Here is a 22,732-nt window from a genome sequence, read left to right as displayed (position 1 = left end):
ATAAAGCGCGCTTTCCTAAAAAGTTACAGATTTGTGACATGATGTGTTTGACTTCCATAGTACTGTAAATCTTATAACCTCTCCATACTTTTAGCTAAAATTTTAGTAATTTATGTTTGCTTGTCATCTGAAAAATACGACCAGCTGTGAACATATAAATACCTGTATAACAATGAATGGAGAAATCTTTCGATTTTATTGAAATACCAAATTGAATTTATTAAAAGGCAATAAACTTTCCTTAGTTCCGCGAAGACTTTGAGACGGTAACTCCGTGTCTTAGAATTATTTAAGCTCCGTATTAACTCAAGATCCAATTAACGTTTAGAATAGTTTTTCTCTTTTTACTAACAATAAAAACCAATAATTATTATTTAACTGCCAATTTTGATATGTAGTTATTGGAAGAAGTATCTTTTGTTTTGTTTTTAAAATCATGTTGTGAATATGAGTGACAGTGACAAGTGTGTTCTCCATTACCACCGTTGGATAAGTCATCTTATCCCTATAAAAGGCACATTCTCCCCCCAGCTAAGGCACAATCTACGTTAATGCTTGACCCTCTCATCGCCTCGCTTGGAGCTGGTCCAGGAAGCACCGAGTATCTAAGAGTTATTGAAGAACATGAGGTACTGTAATCAACTTTCCTTTATTCAGAGAAATAATTTAAACCAGGTACTACTTACCACATAATGTTCTGCAGTAGTATTTACACATTCACTGCTTGTGTATGAGTACACCAAGCGAGACCAGCTACACGTAATCTGGCTCTGCGCCTAACGTAAAGTGTCTGTCACATCAATAACCCACAATTTATCTTATTTTTTCTGTCGAAACATTAAGAGTAATATTATGTCAATTATTTTATGTAACACAGCAACAAATAATCAACAATGATAGATAGGTTTTGCCCTTCCTGCGCCTAATTCTGTGTGAAAAGGTAGCCCGCCGTTTCCAGATAAAACATGGTTAAAACTGGGGCTTTCTTAAAGATGTCCTAAAATGGGAATGCATAATTTTCAACTTGTCGTAGAGATAATGTTTATTCTCCTTATTTTCAGCTCCACTCCCTCGACTTTAAAGCTGATCCACTGGTTAGAATGGGGACGCTGCTTTAGCACCCCCTGGAATAAGCACCCCTCGGGCTTTAACGTCACGGCAGGGGGGTGCTAATTCAGCGCATGGACATGGTCGAGGCTCTAAATTTAAATCCCTGTTCCAAGGGGGTCCAAATTCAGCACATGGACATGGGCCGGTCACTGAATTACCACCCCTAGCATTCAAGCAGCAGATTTGTCTTTTAGAGATCTAATTTAATTGCCAATATAATAGTTTTTATCTGGATTTTTGTGACGCCTTATAATCTACAAATCTAAGGTTTTGTTGAAATTTCTGATAAAACGATGAAGTAATATGTTTCTCAAATGTGAATGATTTCTTATCGAAATTACCATAAACTGGCTAATAGATTTTTATTATTTGAAACATTTTATTTTAATTCATTTCTTCTGTGGGCTTCTCAATGTAAAAATATTGATACTACTTCAATATTTCTTCTGTGGAGTCTTGGAAACGAACTCTCTTCTGTTTCTCTCAATGGAGACTTTGGAACCAAAGAGCATCAGAAGAGAGGGACTCTCTTCTCAAGGTATCCATACTCTCTTCAATCTCCCTTCTTAGTATCCTTGGGACCGTATGGGTTTCACCAACATATATAATAATTTTATTTTATATAGATATACTATTATCCAAGAAGTTAAATAATATTCTTGAACTGGTCAATAGAATTTATTATATTGCAAATTATATTTAACTACATTCTGTCTTATGTGAACTTCTCAATGAAAAAATCTTGATAAACCTTTAATATTCCTTATAAGAACTTTTGGCTTCGAACTCTCTCCATGAATACTTTGGAACCGAAAACCATCAGAAGAGAGAGACTCAAATTCTCTTCAACGTGTCTTCTTAGTATTCTTATGAACTGTTAAGTGTATTCACAAATATGTGTATTATATTTCATGTGGATATATAATTAGTTAAGAAATAAAATATCATACCTTAAAACAACAGGTTTTAAACTATATCACAAAAGTTATTTAACTTTGTCCTGCCTTTTGTAGGCTGTTAAATCGAAGGTTATATAAGGTTAGAATTTTAAAATTCTTGATACATCGTAAAAAATTCTTCTAAGCTTCTTGGAAACGAACCCTCTTCTTTATCTATCAATGGAGTCTTTGGAACCGAAAACCATTGGAAGAGAGGGACTGTCTTCTCAGTGTATTTGGATCCAAATTCTCTCCAATCTCTCTTCTTGGTATCCTGTAGACAATAGACAAATTTACATATTCTTTGAGAACAGTAATTGCGTAAACAGTTTTACATAAAACATATTTTGGTTAAAAGAAATTTTAGATAAAATTTGTCTACTTAAAATATATGTACAGTTAAAACCAAGTAGGATTAGTCTGGTTGTTCATCCAGTTTATAAATTCTGCTAAAGTGTAGAAGGTGTGCTCCAGCAACCACTCCATGAGATGCTTGTTGAAATTTTGTCTTCACGGATTCTTTTAACTGTTCAGGTAGGAGGTTGAGCAGCTTGGCTCCTTTGTAGCACGGTTTCTTCTCGTAGAGGGACATGTGGTGAATCTGCATGGCAAAGTTTGTGTTATTCCTAGTTTCTGTTGATTCCTGTCTACTGCATGTTTGACCACTTCAAGAATGTAAAGTGATGTGACAATCAGTATTTTAAGTTCTTGGAACGCCCTTTGACAAGAGTCATATTGCTTTAGGCCTTTTAAAGTTCTCACTGCTTTCTTTTGTAGTACCAAGAGTCGGCTTACATTCCTGGAAAAAGAGTTTCTCCACACTATAAGTCCAAACCGAATATGGGACTCAAATAGCGAGTGCTATACTACTTTTGCCGTCTGAAGGTCACAGGAGTTTTTATTCTTTTGAGTGCATAGAGGCTGGTATTTAATTTTCCACAAAAGTTGCCTACATGTGGAGCCCAAGTGAGTTTGCTGTCAATTATAACTCCGAGATATTTTGCTTCACTTTCTAGTTCAATGTCTGGTAGCCGTGGCAAGTCAGTGGTTCTTTTACCGAAATTTACTTGTTGGTCTGTAGTTTTCTATTGAGATTTTGAGTCATTTTTAAATTTTGGAAGTATTTTGGTTGATTTCAGGGCTCTTGAGGAAATACCTTCCTTAAATGGTAGGTTGATGATGTGTGCTAACGGAGGTGTGATCTCCTCTGTGCAATGTTTAAGTGGTTTGAGGAGATCTCGTTCAATCCTAATGATGACTTTGATTTTCAGCCAGAGATAATTTTTGAAATTTCACATCTTGTGGTTGGTTTTATTATGGGTTCAACCAGATTTTGGAGTTCAAATGGTTCTGTTTCTAAATTAGGAATTGTTATGTGACTCTAGGTGTTACCTCCAACTGTACTGAAATGGCCATTTAGACGTTGAGCAAGGCATCTTTAACCTCTATTACCAACTCTATGGGGGTTGAATACTCTCTGTTTCTGCATCTCTCATGGTTAATTACATTCCCGACAGCCTTTTGTTTGTTTTCTGAATGTTATATAGTTTCATGTGGTTTCTTTCCTTAAATGCTTCAGTTTAAGGTCATAGTCCTGCTTTGCTTGAGCTGTAGGCACCTTGTCAGCCAATTCCCCACTTTGAACCTCGTTTTGCAATGCATGAAGGTAAATATTTTTAAGCTGCATGCTTCTTGATCGATAGTATTTTTGAAACTGAATCACCTTTTTGGTCTAGATTTTATCAAGGAGCATGTAGTATTTAGCATGTAGTAACATTCAGGGCCCAGTAGTTAAGTATGTGATTAAAATAGTCATATGATTTGTCAACAGTAAAGCGTTATTGACAGTTTGCCATTATTCATCCTTCAGGACTTGTTTTAGATTGTTAAGGATTGTTTGGGAGAAACATCCTCTTGTTGAGATTGGGAGTATTTTATTTTGAGTTTCTAAGTTTAAATGACAGATCTGGGCAGTGTGAACAGATAGGCCAGTTTTTAAGATTTCTGTCTTTATGTCGTCATTGTGAATTTTAGTACATATAAAGTCAATAGAAGTTGAAGAGCTGTGTGTGATTCTGGTTGGTGGGAGGAGTAGTCTTTGAATGTTATGGCTAGCCAGCATGTTTATTAATTGCTTATTACCCATATTATCGGTTAAATAATGTACATTTATGTACACCATAAAAACAGTAGGACATTTCCATGTAGATGTCATGTCCAATTTCTTGGATAGGTCATCAAGGGCTATGTTTCGATTACTGTTTGGGGGTCTGTATACTCCTAAAAGGTAGGTTTGAGTTTTACCAGAGTTAATGCGGATCATAGTGAGTTCACAGGATTTTTCAGTTGTGTTATCTGTAACTTCTATTTTTCAACTTTATTTTCAAGGCTCCCATTCACGTAAACGGCCACACCACCTTTTTTTTAACTTCTTTTGAGAAATCTCCTGCAAGAGTGTAGTTGTTAATTCTGGCTCTTCACTTCGAAGACCGTGTTTCGTCAATAAAACTAAGCTGGGTTAGTTTGTTTCTTGTAAATCAAAGTCTATTTGTCTTCCTTTGGAGGTGGTTTATGTTTTGGTGTAGGTTTGTAAGCTGCCTGCAGCTTATTAGTAATTTAGGAAATTCTTGAAGACCTATGTTTTGTAATGTTTCATTTTGGTTGACTTCCCGGTTGACTGATCTAAAAATGTCTGCGGCAATTGGATTGTTTGAATGAATTCCGGCTGATTTTTTATTAATAGACATAGGAGTCTTGTCAGAGTTTTCTAAATAATTTTTTATTGTTCCTATGTGTCTGACAAAGAATTCTTCATATGTTTCTCCATGTTCAAGCTTCACTACCGTGACTGGTGGCTTCATTGGTCCCATTTTGTTTTTTAGGTCATGTGAAAGTAGTTTATTAGATAGTTTATGTAAAGAGTAAGTGTCAGGTTGATGGACCTGCGCTTCTACCAGAATTTGATTTTTGTGATTACAAATTGCATGATGCGTCTGTTTTGTTCAAAGTGTTGTTGGTTCCATGTATTTACTTTGGTTTGTGAGCATAGGTCTTCATCAGTTTTGGGGGCTTGCTTGGATTTAGAAAACTATTTCTTTTCCCGCATGTTAAGCTCTGGGTTTCTGGGTTTATCGACTGGTCTAAGAGGGTCGTCTTGGGACCTCTTTTCTCTCAATTGGACTTTAAGTAACATAACTATGTGTTCCATACTGTCCAGTCCCTTTTCTAAAAATATGACCTCTTACGACTTTAGTGAGGAGCCTAATGATGTCGTTGTTAGTAAAACTGGGGGTGGACTGTGACATAAGGTTTGTGTTTCTGACATTTGTGGCATTTTAGAATATAATCGTAGGTTTCCGGAACATTTGGTTTTGTTTTATAGTGGTTAAGGATTACATTTTCCAATTCTGAGATTTTCTATAATTGTTTTTGTCTTATACCACGCTCTTTGTAAAGATTTTGTAGTTCTTTCCATGTTTTTTTCCTTCTTAGCCTGAGCTAAAGTGTCTTGCAATTTGTCTTGTAACGCTTCAATCTTGTGTACATATTATCTTCCATTTCTGCTTGATTTTCAATTCTTGCCTTCATTTCGGCAAGTTTAGCTTCTAGGGCTTAATATCGGATGTTTAACTCCTCAACCTTTTTATCCAGTTAACAGTTTTCAGGTAGGGGACCAGCCTTAGCTGCCAATGTTAGAGAAGTCTCGGGATCCGTTTACTCTTGATCTGTTCTATTACTCAGCCTCAGCTCAAGGTCCGAGATAGCCGTAATGCTGTTTGTCTTGTTAGGCACTGTGTTTTAAATAACCAAAGATCATCAAAAGAGAGGGCTCTCTTCTCAGAATGTATGGATCCATATTAAATTTCATCTCCCTCCTTAGTATCCTTGGGATCTGTTAAGTGTGTGAGACAAACACATGTATTTTTATATAGGCATAATATTAGCTAAGAAATATAATAACATTCCTAAAATGGTCAATAGAATTTTAGTAATCACAAATTTTATTTACATTCATTGTGTCTTCTCTTGGCTTCTATATATCAAAATCATGATACCTCTTCAATATTTCTTATATGAACTCTTGGTTATGAACTCTTCTGTATATCTCAATGGAGAATGGAACCAAAGACGTTTAGAAGAGAGGGTCTCTCTTCTCAGTCTATTTGGATCCAGTCTATTCTTAGTATCCTTGGGACCTGTTAAATGTGTAAGACAAACACATGTATTTTTATATAAATACAACATTAGCTAAGAAGTAAAATAACATTCGTAAACTGGTTAATATAATTTTATTATATTACAAATAATATTTAATTACATTCTTTCTTCTGTGACAATTCTCAACAAAAGAATGTTAATACCTGTTCAATATTTCTTCTAAGAACTCTTGGCTTCCAACTCCCTCGTGCATCTCTCCATGGAGACTTTGGAACCAAAGACCATCAGAAGAGAGGGACTCTCTTCTCAGGGTATTTAGATCTAAAGTCTCTTCAATGTCTCTTTTTAGTATCCTTGGGACCTGTGAATTGTATAGACAAACATATTCAACATTATAATTTTATATAGATATATTATTAGCCAACAAGTAAAATAACATTCTTGAACTGGTTAATATAATTTGATTATATTGCAAATAATATTGAATTACATTATTTCTTCTGTGACCCTTCTCAACGAAAGAATTTTAATACCCCTTCAATATTTCTTCTATGAACTCTTGGCTTCCAACTTCCTCGTGCATCTCTCCATGGAGACTTTGGAACCAAAGACCATCAGAAGAGAGGGACTCTCTTCTCAGGGTATTTAGATCTAAAGTCTCTTCAATCTCTCTTTTTAGTATCCTTGGGACCTGTGAATTGTATAGACAAACATATTCAACATTATAATTTTATATAAATATATTATTAGCCAACAAGTAAAATAACATTCTTGAACTGGTTAATATAATTTGATTATATTGCAAATAATATTGAATTACATTATTTCTTCTGTGACCCTTCTCAACGAAAGAATTTTAATACCCCTTCAATATTTCTTCTATGAACTCTTGGCTTCCAACTTCCTCGTGCATCTCTCCATGGAGACTTTGGAACCAAAGACCATCAGAAGAGAGGGACTCTCTTCTCAGGGTATTTAGTTCTAAAGTCTCTTCAATCTCTCTTTTTAGTATCCTTGGGACCTGTGAATTGTATAGACAAACATATTCAACATTATAATTTTATATAGATATATTATTTGCCAACAAGTAAAATACCATTCTTGTACTGGTTAATATAATTTTATTATATTGCAAATAATATTTAATTACATTCTTTCTTCTGTGACCCTTCTCAACGAAAACATTTTAATACCCCTTCAATATTTCTTCTATGAACTCTTGGCTTCCAACTTCCTCGTGCATTTCTCCATGAAGACTTTGGAACCAAAGACCATCAGAAGAGAGGGACTCTCTTCTCAAGGCATTTATATCTAAAGTTCTTCAATCTCTCTTTTTAGTATTGATTGTTAGGACCTGTTAATTGTATAGATAAACATATTTATTTTTAAATATTTATAATATTAGCTGAGAAGTTAAATAACACTACTACACTCTTCAATCTCTTATCCTAGTATATTCTTGACCTAGTAAGGTTGTTATACAAACATTTGTATTATTTTTATACGGCTATAATATTAGCTAAGTAAAATAACTTTCCTGAACTGGTTAATATCATGTTTTATTTTCTCACAAATGTTATTTAAATCCATTTTGACTTCTTTAGGCTTATCAATATAAAACACAATTAATAATAATATACGTGAACTCCTTATTAGATTTTTTATTTTATCACATAAGGTATTTAACTTCGTTCTTCTTCTGTGGGCTGAATTTTTCAAGTGGGCTGAACTTTCAAGTCGCTTGACATTTGCACTTCTCACTTAAAGGTAGTAAGACAACGCATGAATACATTAATGGAACTGGCAAAGAGGAAAACATTTTTTTCAGCTGGGTGCCGAATGTAAAGAAATTTATAGGAATGAAACATTAGATGACCTGGCTAAGGTAGAGAAAAGAGAAAGCCTTTTGGTAGAGTCCGAACCGGGCTGTGAAATAGCCTTCTTTTATATTATAGCTCTATTAAATGTCTGGAAAAAATGATTATAGCTGAAATTTGGAGGAACGCTTTAGAATTCATTCAATAAAAAATTTGTATCTCTCCATACACTAAAAGAAAGTCAACACACCAAGCAAGAATTATATCTTAATAGTGCTTGGAAAGCAACATATGTTATGACTTTCTTCAAAAACAGATGAAGGTGGGTTTAATCCAGTCTGATGAGTGCAGAATTTGCGGAGAGGTACAAGATCAAAGTATTTAAATGACTATAATATTGTTACAAGAAATTTTGAAATAAAAACATGATGGTGGTTTGTAATGTAGGCTTTCTACGTAAGCACCTTATTTTTTTCAAAAAATACCATGCACTTTACTCGGGTTAGTAATGTTAGCATCCCCTGTATTTTCTTTTGCTTAGATATAATCTAATTCTTTGTTTTTGAGCATACTAGCCTCTTTCCGAACCTAATTTACAACTCAAGAAAGAAACTAATACATGTCTAAATACACACTTCCAATGTTAATGAGCCATTTGGTTTATATTGGAAAACATGCAATAGAAAGATTAATATAGAAACCGGTTTGTATATTATGTTTTTGGAATTCTAATGATAAAACCGCTTCTGTTGTGGAGGAAACTTTCTTAAGTTTACAACTAGCTGTTACGTGCGGCTTCACACTAACGTTTTAAAATTGCTTACTGAGACAAAGCGCTTATGATGTAATATGATGGTGCCCTATTACAATTTACAATAATGTAAGTAGGCATACATCAGATACATATTATTTCAGTTTTCATGGTTAAGACAATCAGAGGAGACTCTTATACCAGGTTTTGTGTGTATAGGAGCATTTGGGTTTCGAATGAATTATATTTTCAACGCCACATCTGAGATTGTTGCCATAACCAAGAAAATATATAGGTTTCACAAAACTACTTCGATAAAAAATCCGTTATTTTCCAGCCCTTTTAATCTACGAGTTTCCATTATTGTCTCGATAAAGAAAATATACATACATACTTAGGACTAAGAAGCCTACTACGGTCAAAGACATCTATCTATTCCCGGTAAAAGTGGTAAATCCTTACTAAGTCCATGCAAGATTTTAAAATAATAGTTTGTAATTTTTTTGAGTCACTGAAGTCTCGTTGTTTTCGGACTATAGTCGGACTATAACAATTCTAAAGTGTTATAGGGGAACTTTTCTTTGAAATAAGAACAGGTCTATATAAACCCAGGGATCTTAAGAATGTCCAAGTAAAATTTCACTGCAATAGGTTAAATATTTTACGCGTGAAAATCGTAGCAAACAATCTGACTTACGCATTTATACTGTTAGTTAGGATGTAGGTCTCAGAAACCTAATTTCCTGGGTACGTAGGGACCTATTTAATTTTTCTTTTACAGCAAATAATTTTATAAACTTACCTTTTTCTTATATACCCTTCGTTCCTTTGCAATGTATTACGTATTCACTGTGCGTCCCGTTTCCTATACCGGTTGTGCATTGTCTCTGACCGTAGGGAACCATTTTTTTATGTTTATTATTTTTGACTTCCGAAAATGAATGCATTACACAGTACATTGACGATTCTATAAACTCCTCAATCTGTCCCTCCGGGGAAGAAAAGGAAAGCTGCTGCTCAGAGGAGCAAGCGAGAGCCAGCGAGAGCGCTGGCCCTCCTCACCGTTCTCCTAGTCCCGCCTCATCCTTGACTTTGCCCGCTAAAGACGGACACGATGCCTCCTACCTAACCCAGGATCCCTCCGCTTTACATTGATCACATTCCAGACTGGCATGTCCATGCTGCCTAGATCGTCTGACTGGTCCCCTGTAGAAAGCCACTTGGTCCCGTTCAATGTCACCGATGCCAACAGTCTGGACATGGTCCTCGGATAATTGAGTTCGGCCTGCCAGATGTGTGAGATGTGGAGGACCGCATTCGTCCCGATATTGTACAAATAACTACTGGGGCAGTAGGTCATTGTTGCAATTGTGGGGAAGTGCACAATGCTAATTATCGTGGGTATCGTGTTTATCAAAACGAAAAAACCAGGAGTTTGGACCTAACCGGCGAAATATCGTGACAGCAAATGACGGTCTTATTAAATGCAACGTTCATACTGACCTCTCATTGGCTAAGCTACACGGCCATCACAGCCGGCCTCACCTTCGATGAAGTTACAACTAACAAGTCTGCTCACAGGATGACCGACACCACGATAACAGAGACAACAGTCCCGGAATCCAGCTAATCAGACAGAGGACCGCCGCGCCTCCCAGAATCGGACTAATGCTGTTCGAGGGAGACCGACAATCTCACGATCCCCCGCCCGGCATCACCAGCTCAACCGTCAAAACTCTTCCTTCACCTTGATCTCGCCGTGACTCTCCTGTGACTGTTTGGGCTCAGTCACCTCGTCAATGGGACCGCCCTTCGAAGCTTCCCCGACCTTGTCACCAACTGCTTAGACCTTCTACGGCTCGCCCTGTGAAGTTCACTAAAGTGATGAAAAGTGCATTTTTAAAGGCCAGAACACCGTCTCTAACGCTGCTCAGCAGACCGTTGTCCAACTCCAAAATAAGGTATTGGGGGAACTATCAATGGCCTACTGCCCCAGTAGATATTTTCACAATATCTGGACGAATGCGGTCCTCCACATCTCACACATCTGGCAGGCCGACCGCAATTATCTGAGGTCATGTCCAGACTGTTGGCATCGGTGACATTGGACGGGACCAGGCGGCTTTCTACAGAGAAGAACAGCAACACGTACATAGAATAACTTGTCTATATTTTAAATTTATTTGGCCTGCCTAGTATTGTCACAGCCCCCCGTTCAGAGTTGCAGTGAAGGAAGACAATCTAAAGATTTGTTTTCCCTTTCCTAGTGCTGATTTGGAATACACAGAGAACCGCTGTTCCGACAACGCGTCTTGAACCTCTTCTGCGATAACAAAAGGGGAAGTCCAGAAAAACAATTTCGTGGGATGCTTGTTGTGGAAACAATAAACTCACCCTTCTAACAGCGGGTGGTGAAATCCCCACCATCAGACGATGTAGTGCAGCATGGACATGCCGGTCTGGAATGTGATCAATGTAAAGCGGCAGGATCCAGGGTTGGGTAGGAGGCATCGTGTCCATCTCAGCGGACAAAGTCAAGTACGAAGCGGGACTAGGAGAACGGCGAGGAGGGTCAGCGAGAGGAACAGCAGCCATCCTTTTCTTCCCCGGAGGGACAGATTGAGAATAGTTTATAGTAACATCAATGTACTGACGTGCACTCATTTTCGGAAGTCAAAAATAAGCGAAAATAATGTTCACATACCGCACAAATAAAGTGGGTCCCTACGTACTGAGACAATGCACAGTCGGTACAGATAATTCACAGTGAATACCTAATATATTGCAGAGGAACTAAGAGTATACAAGAAATAGGTAAGTTTATAAAATAAAACTATTTTTATAACCTCAAAACATAGTGAAACAATCACTTGCATCAATTCATGTTATTTACTTCAAATTATTTTCTGTAAAAGAAAAACAATAATACCAAATAATCGTGGCTTGGTTTTATATCTTGATAATTATGAATTCCATTATATTTTTTTATTTAACAATTTTATTCTACCTGAAAAATTCCTTAAAGAGAAAAATTAATTGTTCATCTTCCTTTGAATAGATTGTAGACATACCACTGTATTGTTTCAGTATTAAACTCCTTTCACATCCTGGACATGGCAATGTTTTATTTTGCTTAAATCGTTTGTATGCTGCACTATAAAACTACAACCAGTTAAACCACCATAGTTTTAAATGGTCTTTCATATTTATTTTGAAATTTAAGTCTGTTTCCTGTATTCCTGCAATAAACAATGTCTTCTACTTTAAAAACTTTGAGTTTTATTATATCCCTTTAATTAAAAATCCGTCCATGTTGCTTCCTTAAATTCAATAATACATCAGCAAATAGTTTGCACTGATTAAAACCGAGTTTTTTTGTTGTAAATAATTTAGTGTCCATTCTAGCACCGAGGTATTTCATAGTACTTTAATAAAAGTTCAAAACTCGAGTAGCCCGTAATATTCACACACGAATTTATACTTTACTATATTTTGATTAATTCTCCGTCCCATTTTCCCTATTTCTGTTATACAAACACGTTAAAATATGGATATATCTTTCACATTTGTTGCCTTGGGGCTTTTATGGTACAGTCGTCTGAGTTTGACTCCTCACTGACATAGTTTATTCCTTAATTCTTTACTCTTAAAAGAAGCCGCGCTATCCGAAACTCTTATCTCACACAGCCCAACATTTTTAAATACACTGTTCTCTAATGGTTGTAAAATCTTACCTGACGTAATTTTTCGATGGAAGCAACCAGTTTAACTTTGAGTAACCATCAACTGCCACTAGGATGTATTCGTTGGCGCCAACTCTTGGGTAGAGGACAAACTATCTACTGCATCGACTGTACACTGAATTTGGTATGTAGATGTTCTTTATCTGTAAAACAAACATCACAATTTTAACTCTTTTCATAAAGTTCTTAAATTCTAGATTGTAAAAATGCTTCATTACATTAGCTTTGTTCATATTCATGTCAATGTGACATTCACCATTTTTTCTTGATAAAATTTATAAATTGTTTCGAAGAAAGTTCTTGGTGTTAATAGATTTATTTTATCACTTTAAGCACATAAAATAATTCAAGATATTATTCTTTACCATAGTTAAAGAATAATATGATAAAATGATAAATATGATAAAACTTATCAAGTATTAACCAACAAATAACAATGAATAACTTAACTAACAACAAATTATAGTCAACAACTAATAACTGGCGATTCATTCTCACAGTCTAATTTAATTCTCAAATTTAAAACATTTATCTGAAAACCCAAGACTTGTCTAAAAGTTTTTCTTAAATTAACAACTTTGACCTACTTTGATTTCTCAATTTTTCTTAACAACAACTCATACAACAGCTCCTCCTTCGATAGCACGTCTCCTTTTAATACGTTTTTGTTTGAATTTATATTTACTTTCACAAATCTCAGGAATTAAATTAAAAACTTTCTTCGAAATAATTTTTACTCATTTTCGAAACAAGTTATGATATATCGATCAACCTCTAGATACTGCAATTAACAGAAATAAACCCGCACACTGCAAAATATTATTATGTTCTCCAGTACACCTTATATGAAAAATTTCAAATTCTTCCTCCACCAGATAACAAAGTTGCAGTATAAGACTAGCAGAGTCACGCAGCTCAATGTTGAGAGATTCACAAAACCCACTAAATATCTTTACATATTTTTTTATTGGTTTATCTGCACATCTTTTTCAGTTCTACAATTATTGAAGATCTATTCTATAGTTAATGATAAAGATAAACGAGAGAATACTTTCACGAATTACTTTAAAAATAGTTTACTAAACAACAGTTCATTAAAATTAATGTAAGCCTTCAATAAAATTATCTTTATCCAATATTCCAAAAGTTTAGATTTAATCAGCAATTGCTTACAGTTCTCTTTAAAGTTTTCTCCAAAAAAGATTTTTAACTAAATAAATTGAAGTTAACTTCTTGACCCAAAATTACAATCGATCTAAATAATAAACTTTCTTATAAAATGAAATTTTCTAATTTAATTCAAAATAAAACTACTTCTTCTATTCATGTTAATGTCTTAGAAGACCATTTTTCTTCATGGATCTTCGTGGATCTTTCTTCATTTTTGCGTTAATATTGTATTATGCTCCAATTTTTTCTTAATCCAGTTGTATCAATATAATACAATATTCTTTGTAAAAGAGAGCTAACATTAATTGACAACAAATTTAGCATAAGAAAATAGTAATTCGGATATAAAATTTCTACATACGCAAAATGCCACACATCATGGCTTTGGAAAAATGAAAGAAAGAGCGCATCACTTAAATAATACGCCTAACACTGAAAACTCGCGGCAAAATCCACGATTCGGAAGTTATATACAACCCTCTTTCCTGACCTAAAGTACTTCATTACCGACGCCCTTACTTGGTCTTCGAGTATCCAGTTACAAGGCTATAGAAATTGTCAACTGTTCTACCTCTATTGTAACCAGTTATCGTAGTCGACTTCTAAATAAACCGCTGTCTTTCTGTACCATTCCTACCTTTGTGGATCTTTCTTCAAAAATTAAATTTTTAATTTACCACCTATTTATTGACAAATATACTTATATTCTAAATTATTATCGCACATATTTTCTTTCATAATTATTTATGAATTAAATTTTAGTTGGCTATTGTAGCAAATGCTACAGGCGTTTCCAACTTAAATTAAAGTTTAAGTATGTTTCTTGTTGAGGCCATTGGAACCACCAACGAGTAGAACTGTAGGAATCAAACCGATACTTAATACACAACAATGGAGTTGTACTGGGTCAATACATTTCAGTCAAAATGTACTAGTAATTGAACAAATTTCAGCCATGGAAACGTACGATTTATACTGATCTTGTAGTTCCTCTTTTAAAACAAGGAAAACTGTTTGGATCTTAATCATTTCCGGATAACTACGCTGCATGTTTTAGCGACAAAAGGGGTTTGATCTAGTTTGCAATAGGAAAAGTATGGAAGAAATAATATCATTGAAATATTATTGAATATCATTAGATTTCAGGTTTAAAACTTGACATTCCTAGAGTCCACTATAACTTCTGATAGTTACAGATAAAAATTAAAAAAAACTTAAACCGGCTAATAATATATTTAATCGCTGGGTGGGATGGAAATAGGAGCATCAGATACCTGTACTTTGTGATGTCTGAGAACTTTACGCAGTTAGGTTCTTTAATATGCCAGTGCCATTCTTGTACTGCTTTCTTCAGTGGCTTGAGAGATCTAAGAAATCCAGAAAACCCGAATGTCTGAACTCCAGAAAACAGAGCCCACGAAGAGAAAAGAGACAAGCATATTCCAGAGGTTAATAAGCTATCACAGGTCCGAAGTTGTCAGGATTAGATAATTTCTAATATTGGGCTATTTTTTGTAAAAGGAAATGGAAAAATGGAAAGGTCACGGGAAAATTTTATATCAAGTCTTGCAATTTACCAAAGAAATAAGTGAAGCCCATTTCACAAAAGTCTCTAGAATCTAGACAGTCGTCAAGAATTTTAATAACAACAGAGACTTTGTAGATCTATAAATTGGAATACAATAAAGATTGGATCCGTACAAATACAGCCAACTTTAAGAATTCATAAAGATCTAAACAATGAATGGAGATTTAAAATGGACCTGATAACAATGAGTTCTCAGAAACATTAAATATTGAAAGAGTCCAGGTTTATCTAAAGAAGGTTTTAGGCATTTAAAAAACTATTAACAATTTCGCTACACATCTCGATAATTTGAGAATGTAAACACGTGAGTTTTGAGTCACGAGAAGTATCGAACGTAACGTTATATCAGATATTAAGATTGCAATACTAGACTATCATCTACGTAACAAGAGAACCATAAGGCGAGTATTAAATGAACTATGATAAACCCACAAGATCGTTTACGACTGAGCAGTTTACAGGGTAGTTTTCAGCTTTATCGGGAAGAAAATGGCCGCTGCTAACAGATTGATTGACAGACAAAGTTATATTGTGCATGGCGAATGTTTTATATCGATATGTACAACCGATTAGTGATAGAAAGACAAATATACAGACAGAATTACACATAAACATTCAGGGCTAAGGTATGACATAAGAAAACCTTCTTGATATGAACTTTAAAATGTGCGTACTCAGACTATTAAAATACTAAGAAATTTAAAAATAATCTTAACAACTTTTACGCACTGTCGACAAGAGGCAGACACATCTCCTTTACTTTATACTTCATCTGCAATCAGCAGCTTTATGTTTATAATTTTCAACAGCTGTTCTGAACTATAACAAGTTTGAATAATATTTGTAATAAGAGAAAAATAAATATGACTCATACGTCGTGACCACAAATATTCTGTCTACAAATTTTTAAACCTGTTTGTTTTTTTTGTATGTTAACCTAACAAACATGTATAGGTTAAGTATTGAGAGTTACCTGTGTTGGTTATGTTTCATTCATCCATAAATGCAATAATGGTAACGTTATAACCATATTAACAATCATTTAGTGGCTGAGGATAAGAAAACCTATAGAGCTTTGTTTTGTAGAAACAAGTTTTAATAGTACTTAACGTGAATGTGCATTTAATTCTGAATTGCCTACTTTAAAATATTAACGCTAAGCTATTCAGACTTGATTATTAAGTTAAAATAATGTATATTATTAGTGGTGTTTTCATAACATAACCTCAAAATGTGTGCTGTTTGTTCCAAAAGTTTGTTACTAAAAGGTGGATGTGATGACTTCTTGTTTTCAAGAAAGAAGACGCATGCGAATTGAGAATGGAAATACTCATAGATGACCTTGAAACATGTGATGAAAGCCACCACATCCCTCGAAACAACTAAAAGTCAAGACTCAACTAAAAAGTTTAATTTAGCCTTTGAAACTCTTAACGATGATAAAGTTAAAGAAAATATTATAAATAACTAACTAAAGAAGTAAATACAATGTTTGATTAGCCTGTAAATTAATAAAACTAGTTTAAAGAACATTTAAAAGAATTCGTGTATGTCCAAGATGTTTCAGAATTTATGTTGACTAAAAAGTGGCCTACATTCAGTCGCTACAAGATTTTTTCATGGTCGAATTTCATTGTTTCAAGTTTCAAAAATTTCAAGTGAACCAAACCGTATATTTTGTGTTAAATTGAGCTTTAGACAAACTCAAAACCTCCACAAAAGAAGACCAAAAACACAATTTTCAAGAGACTTTACAAACTATGTGGTTATAAATTAAATGTATATTAAAACATACGTATTAATTGACTGATGCACTCACCAATCAAAATATTCTGGCAGAAGATCTTTACGTAGTATTTTAATCCGAAGTACTGGCCACACTCTTTTATGATGTTTGAAAAACTGTCCCACAATAGTTGCTAAGCATTTTTAAGTTAACAATGAACACAATATTTATAAAAATAGAGCTAATATCCTTAAATTTTGTTAAAATAATTCCAGATTTAATTTTATCCAGTATGCGTGATTGATAAAGTACTGAATCCCCTTTTACGAGGTTTATGTTAGAAGATTGTCACAATATTTGTTTTATTTAATTTTTATAATGCTCATTTTAATAATTAACATCATACCTTGAATTAATTATTAAATATTTTCTTCTAATAATGGATAATAATAGTGATTGTAAAGCCGTGTTTACACTGGAAACAAAACATGTTTATAAACATTGTTTCTGGAACTTTTGTTTTATATTTTGCTACTATCATTTTGCACACAATGTTCCTAAACATTTTAGGACAGCCACTCTTGAAGATGTCGTCTGACGAGGAGGATGTTCTTCTTCTAGCTGCCGCTACCTGTGTTTTGTTATGTGACAGAGAACCCAGGAGGTTAGTTCTGGGTAAGGCCTTCACTTGCATCACGAGGTGTTTATAGTGGAAGTGACCTATTCAACGACCTTAACCCTAGAGAGCTAACGTGTTCAAAAAGTTACGTTAAAGCTAACGAATCGTAAAAAATTACGACAGGATTCAAAAAACGTACAAATACATTTTATTTTACAAAAATGCCATTTAATTGCGTATAAACACTTATAATACAGCTTAGTAAACCTTTTTAAAACTAAGTCTATGGTTAAATCTCATCTATACAATGGACACAGCATCTTCCGCGATGCTTGGCACGATCGGCTTGGCACATCGGCAGCAAAAGATTGACGTCATCCTCCGTTTTGCTGATGGACATATTCCACAAATTGTTTCGACCGGGGTGTTGAGGGACATTAACTTTGTTTGTTTGAAGAGGTGCCTTAATTATTTCAGCAATTTTATTGGCGAAGTTTTGTTGGCAAGTTTGGGTAGTTCATACGGTGCTGAAGCCATGGTGTGATGAGGTCATATTGGATTTACATTGCAAAGTTTTTCCTTGAAAGCGGTTTCGGGCCCATTTTCACCATGTTACTAGTGTAAATAACATAAGAATTTACTAGCATGATATTTATCATGCCAAAAAATACACATGATGGCCACCGCCTCGTCTTTCGGCTGCACGTCATTTGATGGCACATTTGATCCAAAGTATTAACTGCACCTTTGGTTGCGTTGTATGTCTCAATGATAAAGGTTTTTTTGAGTCCTTATCAATTGATGGCTTTTCATGACAAGTCGATAGAAGCAAAACATTTTTGTAATTCTTGACTTTGTATGAAACCATTGTTTTCATTCCATCGAAACAAAACATACGGACAACTTGTTCTACCAACAGAACGCATAAATAATTATCGGTAGACCTGATGATTTATGTTTGTCAACAATGTTCCTATATCTAAACGTCTTGTGTTTCCGAAACATTCCACAATGTTTATAAACACCCTTTGATCATACCACTTTCTACGGGAAACAAGAAACATGTGGAGAAACACCGTATTTTTGTTCTGAAACATTATTCCAAGTAGTTATTCTTCGATTTGAGGAACATTGTTCCGAAATACTGTTTATAAACATGTTTTGTTTCCAGTGTAAACGCGGCTTAAATTACATTTAAAATTTGAATTATAATAAATGAAAAAGTCTGAAGAATTTAGTTACAAATTGTTGGATTCATGTGATCCGAAATAAAAAAAAGATAAATCGTTCTTGAAATTTGGAGACTAGTAAACTTTAGGCACTCCATTTTGTTAAAGTGTTCAATTGATCAAGCTTTTGATAAGAGTTTATCTTACCAATAATGCAGGTGCTTCAAAAAGTTAAATTTCACTTTGTTACTCTTCCAGCTTAATAAATGCTGGACTGTGTTCTACTACTCAGTTATAACACCTTTATTGTGACTATAATGAGTATATAGAGTTCTCTCAATCTCATTCTGCACTGTAATGCGACTGCCGCATTCGACGTGTTAAACTGCTGTACAATAACTGCCTAGCTGTAACACGTTATGTACATTACTGTACAGTAACTATCTAGTAGTTTATTACTTGTATCGCTCTACTGCACGAGACCCATCTGGCCCCTTGCCTACTCTACAAATGAAAAGGCGCGAGTCTCGCTGAGAAGACAATATTGCTTAATATCCATAGCCAGTATTAGTATTAGTAAATTATGTGAGTTATCGTTTGAGGGTTTCGATTGCGGCGAGAGTTAGGAGAACAGGAGACATAATCAAATTACTAACTCAGAAAAAACAAGTCGTACTCTCATGAGTATGAATATTAACATTGAATATTAAGATTGTAGAATTCAGGGGGCGGCAAAGTTTGGTAAAAAAGTAAAAAAAATTAATTATTCCAAAAGTTTAAAATATGTGAAAATATTACTTGTAATAAATTTGTAAACATAAACAGTTTGTAAATTGGAATTGTTCAAACAATCATTCGCTTAATATATTCCATTTATTTCGTAGTCCTAACATTAATGAAATATTTAATGTTCCGGGACGCGACAGTATTCGCCCGCAAGTAGTCAGTCGATAGCTCTGGACCTTTGGGACGAAGTTACCGTTTGAAGTTGGTGTGCCCGCCGGCGCCGTCAGGCCAGCGGTACCAAGTATTTCATCATAGTATTTCGTATTATACTCAGTCTAGTGTCATTTATTTTGAAATGGAGAGCATTGCGTTGAAGCTATTTAACAACTAGTCCTGCTGTCTGCACTGTGTGTCTGCAACAGCGAGCTCATCAAGGTGCAAACACTCATGCAAAGGTCAGGAAAGTGGTGACACCCAGTAGTAGTAGAAATTAAGTTGAGAAATAAATACTCTAAAATTTTCTTTACTAAAAGTTCTCTTAAACTGAGTTTTCTTCCAAGGAGTTTGCTGCAATATTGGAATGGTACATGAAACAATAATCATTTTGTGATCTGATAGACTGGGTTCAAGGGTTTATGTCTGAGCTGGAGCAAAATTTGTTACTCTGTTGTCAATTCCAGTTGAAGATTGTTTCGTTACTCATACATTCACTAAAACCCATACTTAGCCCAAAAGATGTAATTAAATTCTTAAACTCGATAGAATCCTTATTTCCTTATAGAATGTCTATATTGAAATCCGCAGCTAAAATAAAGTGTTTATTTTTTATTTTTTCTGAAATAATGTAATCATTTCTTCAAGTTTTTTTAAAAAGTTCGTCTATGGACCTACTTGGATTTCTATAAAGAGATATGATATAGTATGATGCACCATGTTTACTCATTTCAATTGTAGTGAATTCGAAACTGCCTTCTGAACAGCTTACATGATTTGGAAAAGGAACATTTTTATATTGAAGTTCGTTTTTTATCAACATTGAAGTGCAACCCACCAAAGTATTCAAAATAGCGGCACTGTCACTATCAGTCCATGTCTCTTGGAGACATAACACATCCGGACGCTGTGGGAGGGAATGCATGAAGACTGTTAACTCAGGCATTTTATGACTAACACTTCTTTACATTACAGCTAGCCACAGTTAAACATATAAACTGTTTCTCTCTACTAGGCCCAGGGCTGAGTCGTCGCTGTCCCGAGCCGCACAAACCTCCAGCTCCTGTCGCAGAGAAAAATTGTTTATTTTGGGTACTAAAAAACTGCTACGAATTTGAGTTGGACTGGATGGAGAAGAGTGATTGGAAGGTTTGAGATAGTGGAGATGAATGAGACAGGACTGGAACGGGAGTGAGGTGTATGGGAGTTGGGTCGGTGGGTAGTGGCGATACAGGCATTGATGCGACAGGAACTAGGAGTCATACTTGGCAAGCGGCAATACACTTGGCAAGCCTGCTGCACAACTTTGATTTACCAAACTTATTCAGGTGCAGGCCGTGCCCGGCGTAGTGCCGCCTGCTCAAACCCTCATTTATTTCAAATATTACTTCATTGGCATTTCTTAAGTTACATTTTATGTCACTATTTACACTAGTTATGTGGTAATTTAGATTAGCATGATCATAGCGATATGGAAGTGTGGATACAACTACAGTAGGTTTTACAATATTTCTTACAGCTACCTTTAAGGTTTCTCCAAGTTCCGTTTGTCCCCCATCACCCAATATCGTTCGCACCTTCTACAATAATAACAATATTGTTCTCTGTGAAGCCTTCAGTCATACCTTCAATATCGTGCACCACATGCGATAAGGGATCCCCTGGCCTGACCAGAGCTAAGATGTCATACCCTGGGCCTAGCCTGCGTGACAGCATGTCACCCATCATCCGGCCTTTTTAAAAGTAGGCAAATTTTATGTTGCCTTGCCGTCTTCACACATAACACAACCCCATGTACCTTTATACTAATTGTTTAAATTGTAAATCTAACTTCATCTTTTAATGATGAAATCATGAATCCCCTTGCAATGTTGTTATGCGATTGTTTTTTAGAGGTGAACATCATAATATTATAAGTAAATTGTCCATTTCATGTCAAGTTGAGTCCCCTCTCCAGTGCATGACCTTCAATACTGAAATGTATCTCTCATGATAAATTTACGTTAGTAAAACAATGTTTCAAATATAATTATGGCAACATTTAAAATAAATGACTGAGTACTTTTTTGTTAGAACAATAATTGGTGTAATATAACTATTTTACAGTTAAGGTGATCAATCTAACATTTTGTCATCAGGTACTGTCATAGACTTGACACCTGTAATCTGGAGTTCACAACCGTCTGAAGAATTCTTTTTTAAAATCGACGACAAAGAAATTGGTCTTTGCATCCTTTCGACATCATAAATTCCTAGACTGCAAAACAGTTTTTATTTTAGTATTTTGTTGGTAAAGTGGTTTTAACGAGGTCCAAAACTATTCTCAATTTTAAAGATCCGGTTAAAATTCATCCGGATATTCAGTTTGTTATAACGTTTAAGAAACGTACAAATTATAAATATTCTTTGTCTAAAATTGTAAACAATAAAGTTATAATTGGCTTAAAAATAAAAGAAAAAACATGGAGACTTCTTACTTTTTAGGACCTAGTTGAGGTGTGAAGCGGATAACTTGAATAATAGTTGTGTGTTACTAAGGCCCTTACAGGCGTTTTCTTAAAATCGAGTTCTAACAAACTGTTTTTTATATAGTAAAGTATAAAATTTTACTGCCGAGGAAATCCTTTGAGTTAAATTGTAAAATAAGATAGTTACAGGTCCAGGCAAGATCAGGTGTGATTTGATAGAATCACCGGCAAAGCCGGTGTTTTTAATCACTTGGGATATGGCTTCTCAAGTGAAAAAACGTAGGATACTTTGCAAGTATTATAACCTTTTACTTAAATTTTATACATATTCTTTGTTCAGTGAGTAGTTTTCAAGACAAGAAATTTAAATGAATTTCCATTTAGACTTAGAATTTAAAGATTTTGTAGAGGAAACAAAAGTATAGGACAACATAACCCTTATTTTTATCTGTTCCTAATAATACTTTATAACTGTGTTAAAACTAACAGTTTAGTAGAAACTGTACCTTAATGTATAAGTTTTAAAAGAAAATTAC

The 22,732-nt window shown here is 34.8% G+C and overlaps 1 long non-coding RNA gene across 2 annotated transcripts in view; it reads right to left on the bottom strand.

Moving 5' to 3' along the window:
* Positions 1-1,769: 1,769 nt before the first annotated feature.
* The window catches only part of LOC124362660, a 60,016-nt gene continuing 39,053 nt past the window's right edge, over positions 1,770-22,732 (bottom strand). The window contains exons 2-5 of one of the 2 annotated variants that reach the window (XR_006922487.1): positions 12,509-12,660; positions 6,697-7,227; positions 6,410-6,567; positions 1,770-2,322 (exon numbers count right to left, since the gene is read on the bottom strand). This is a non-coding gene — a long non-coding RNA (uncharacterized LOC124362660). Of the gene's footprint in view, positions 2,323-6,409; positions 7,228-12,508; positions 12,661-22,732 lie in introns of both variants that reach the window. The other variant, XR_006922486.1, reaches the window with a different exon arrangement.

The sequence above is a fragment of the Homalodisca vitripennis genome, chromosome 5 (genome assembly GCF_021130785.1).
Source record: "Homalodisca vitripennis isolate AUS2020 chromosome 5, UT_GWSS_2.1, whole genome shotgun sequence".
In the NCBI taxonomy this organism is placed as follows: domain Eukaryota; kingdom Metazoa; phylum Arthropoda; class Insecta; order Hemiptera; family Cicadellidae; genus Homalodisca; species Homalodisca vitripennis.
Note: the sequence above shows the minus strand (reverse complement) of the source record. Positions and strands in the feature narration are given on the sequence as shown.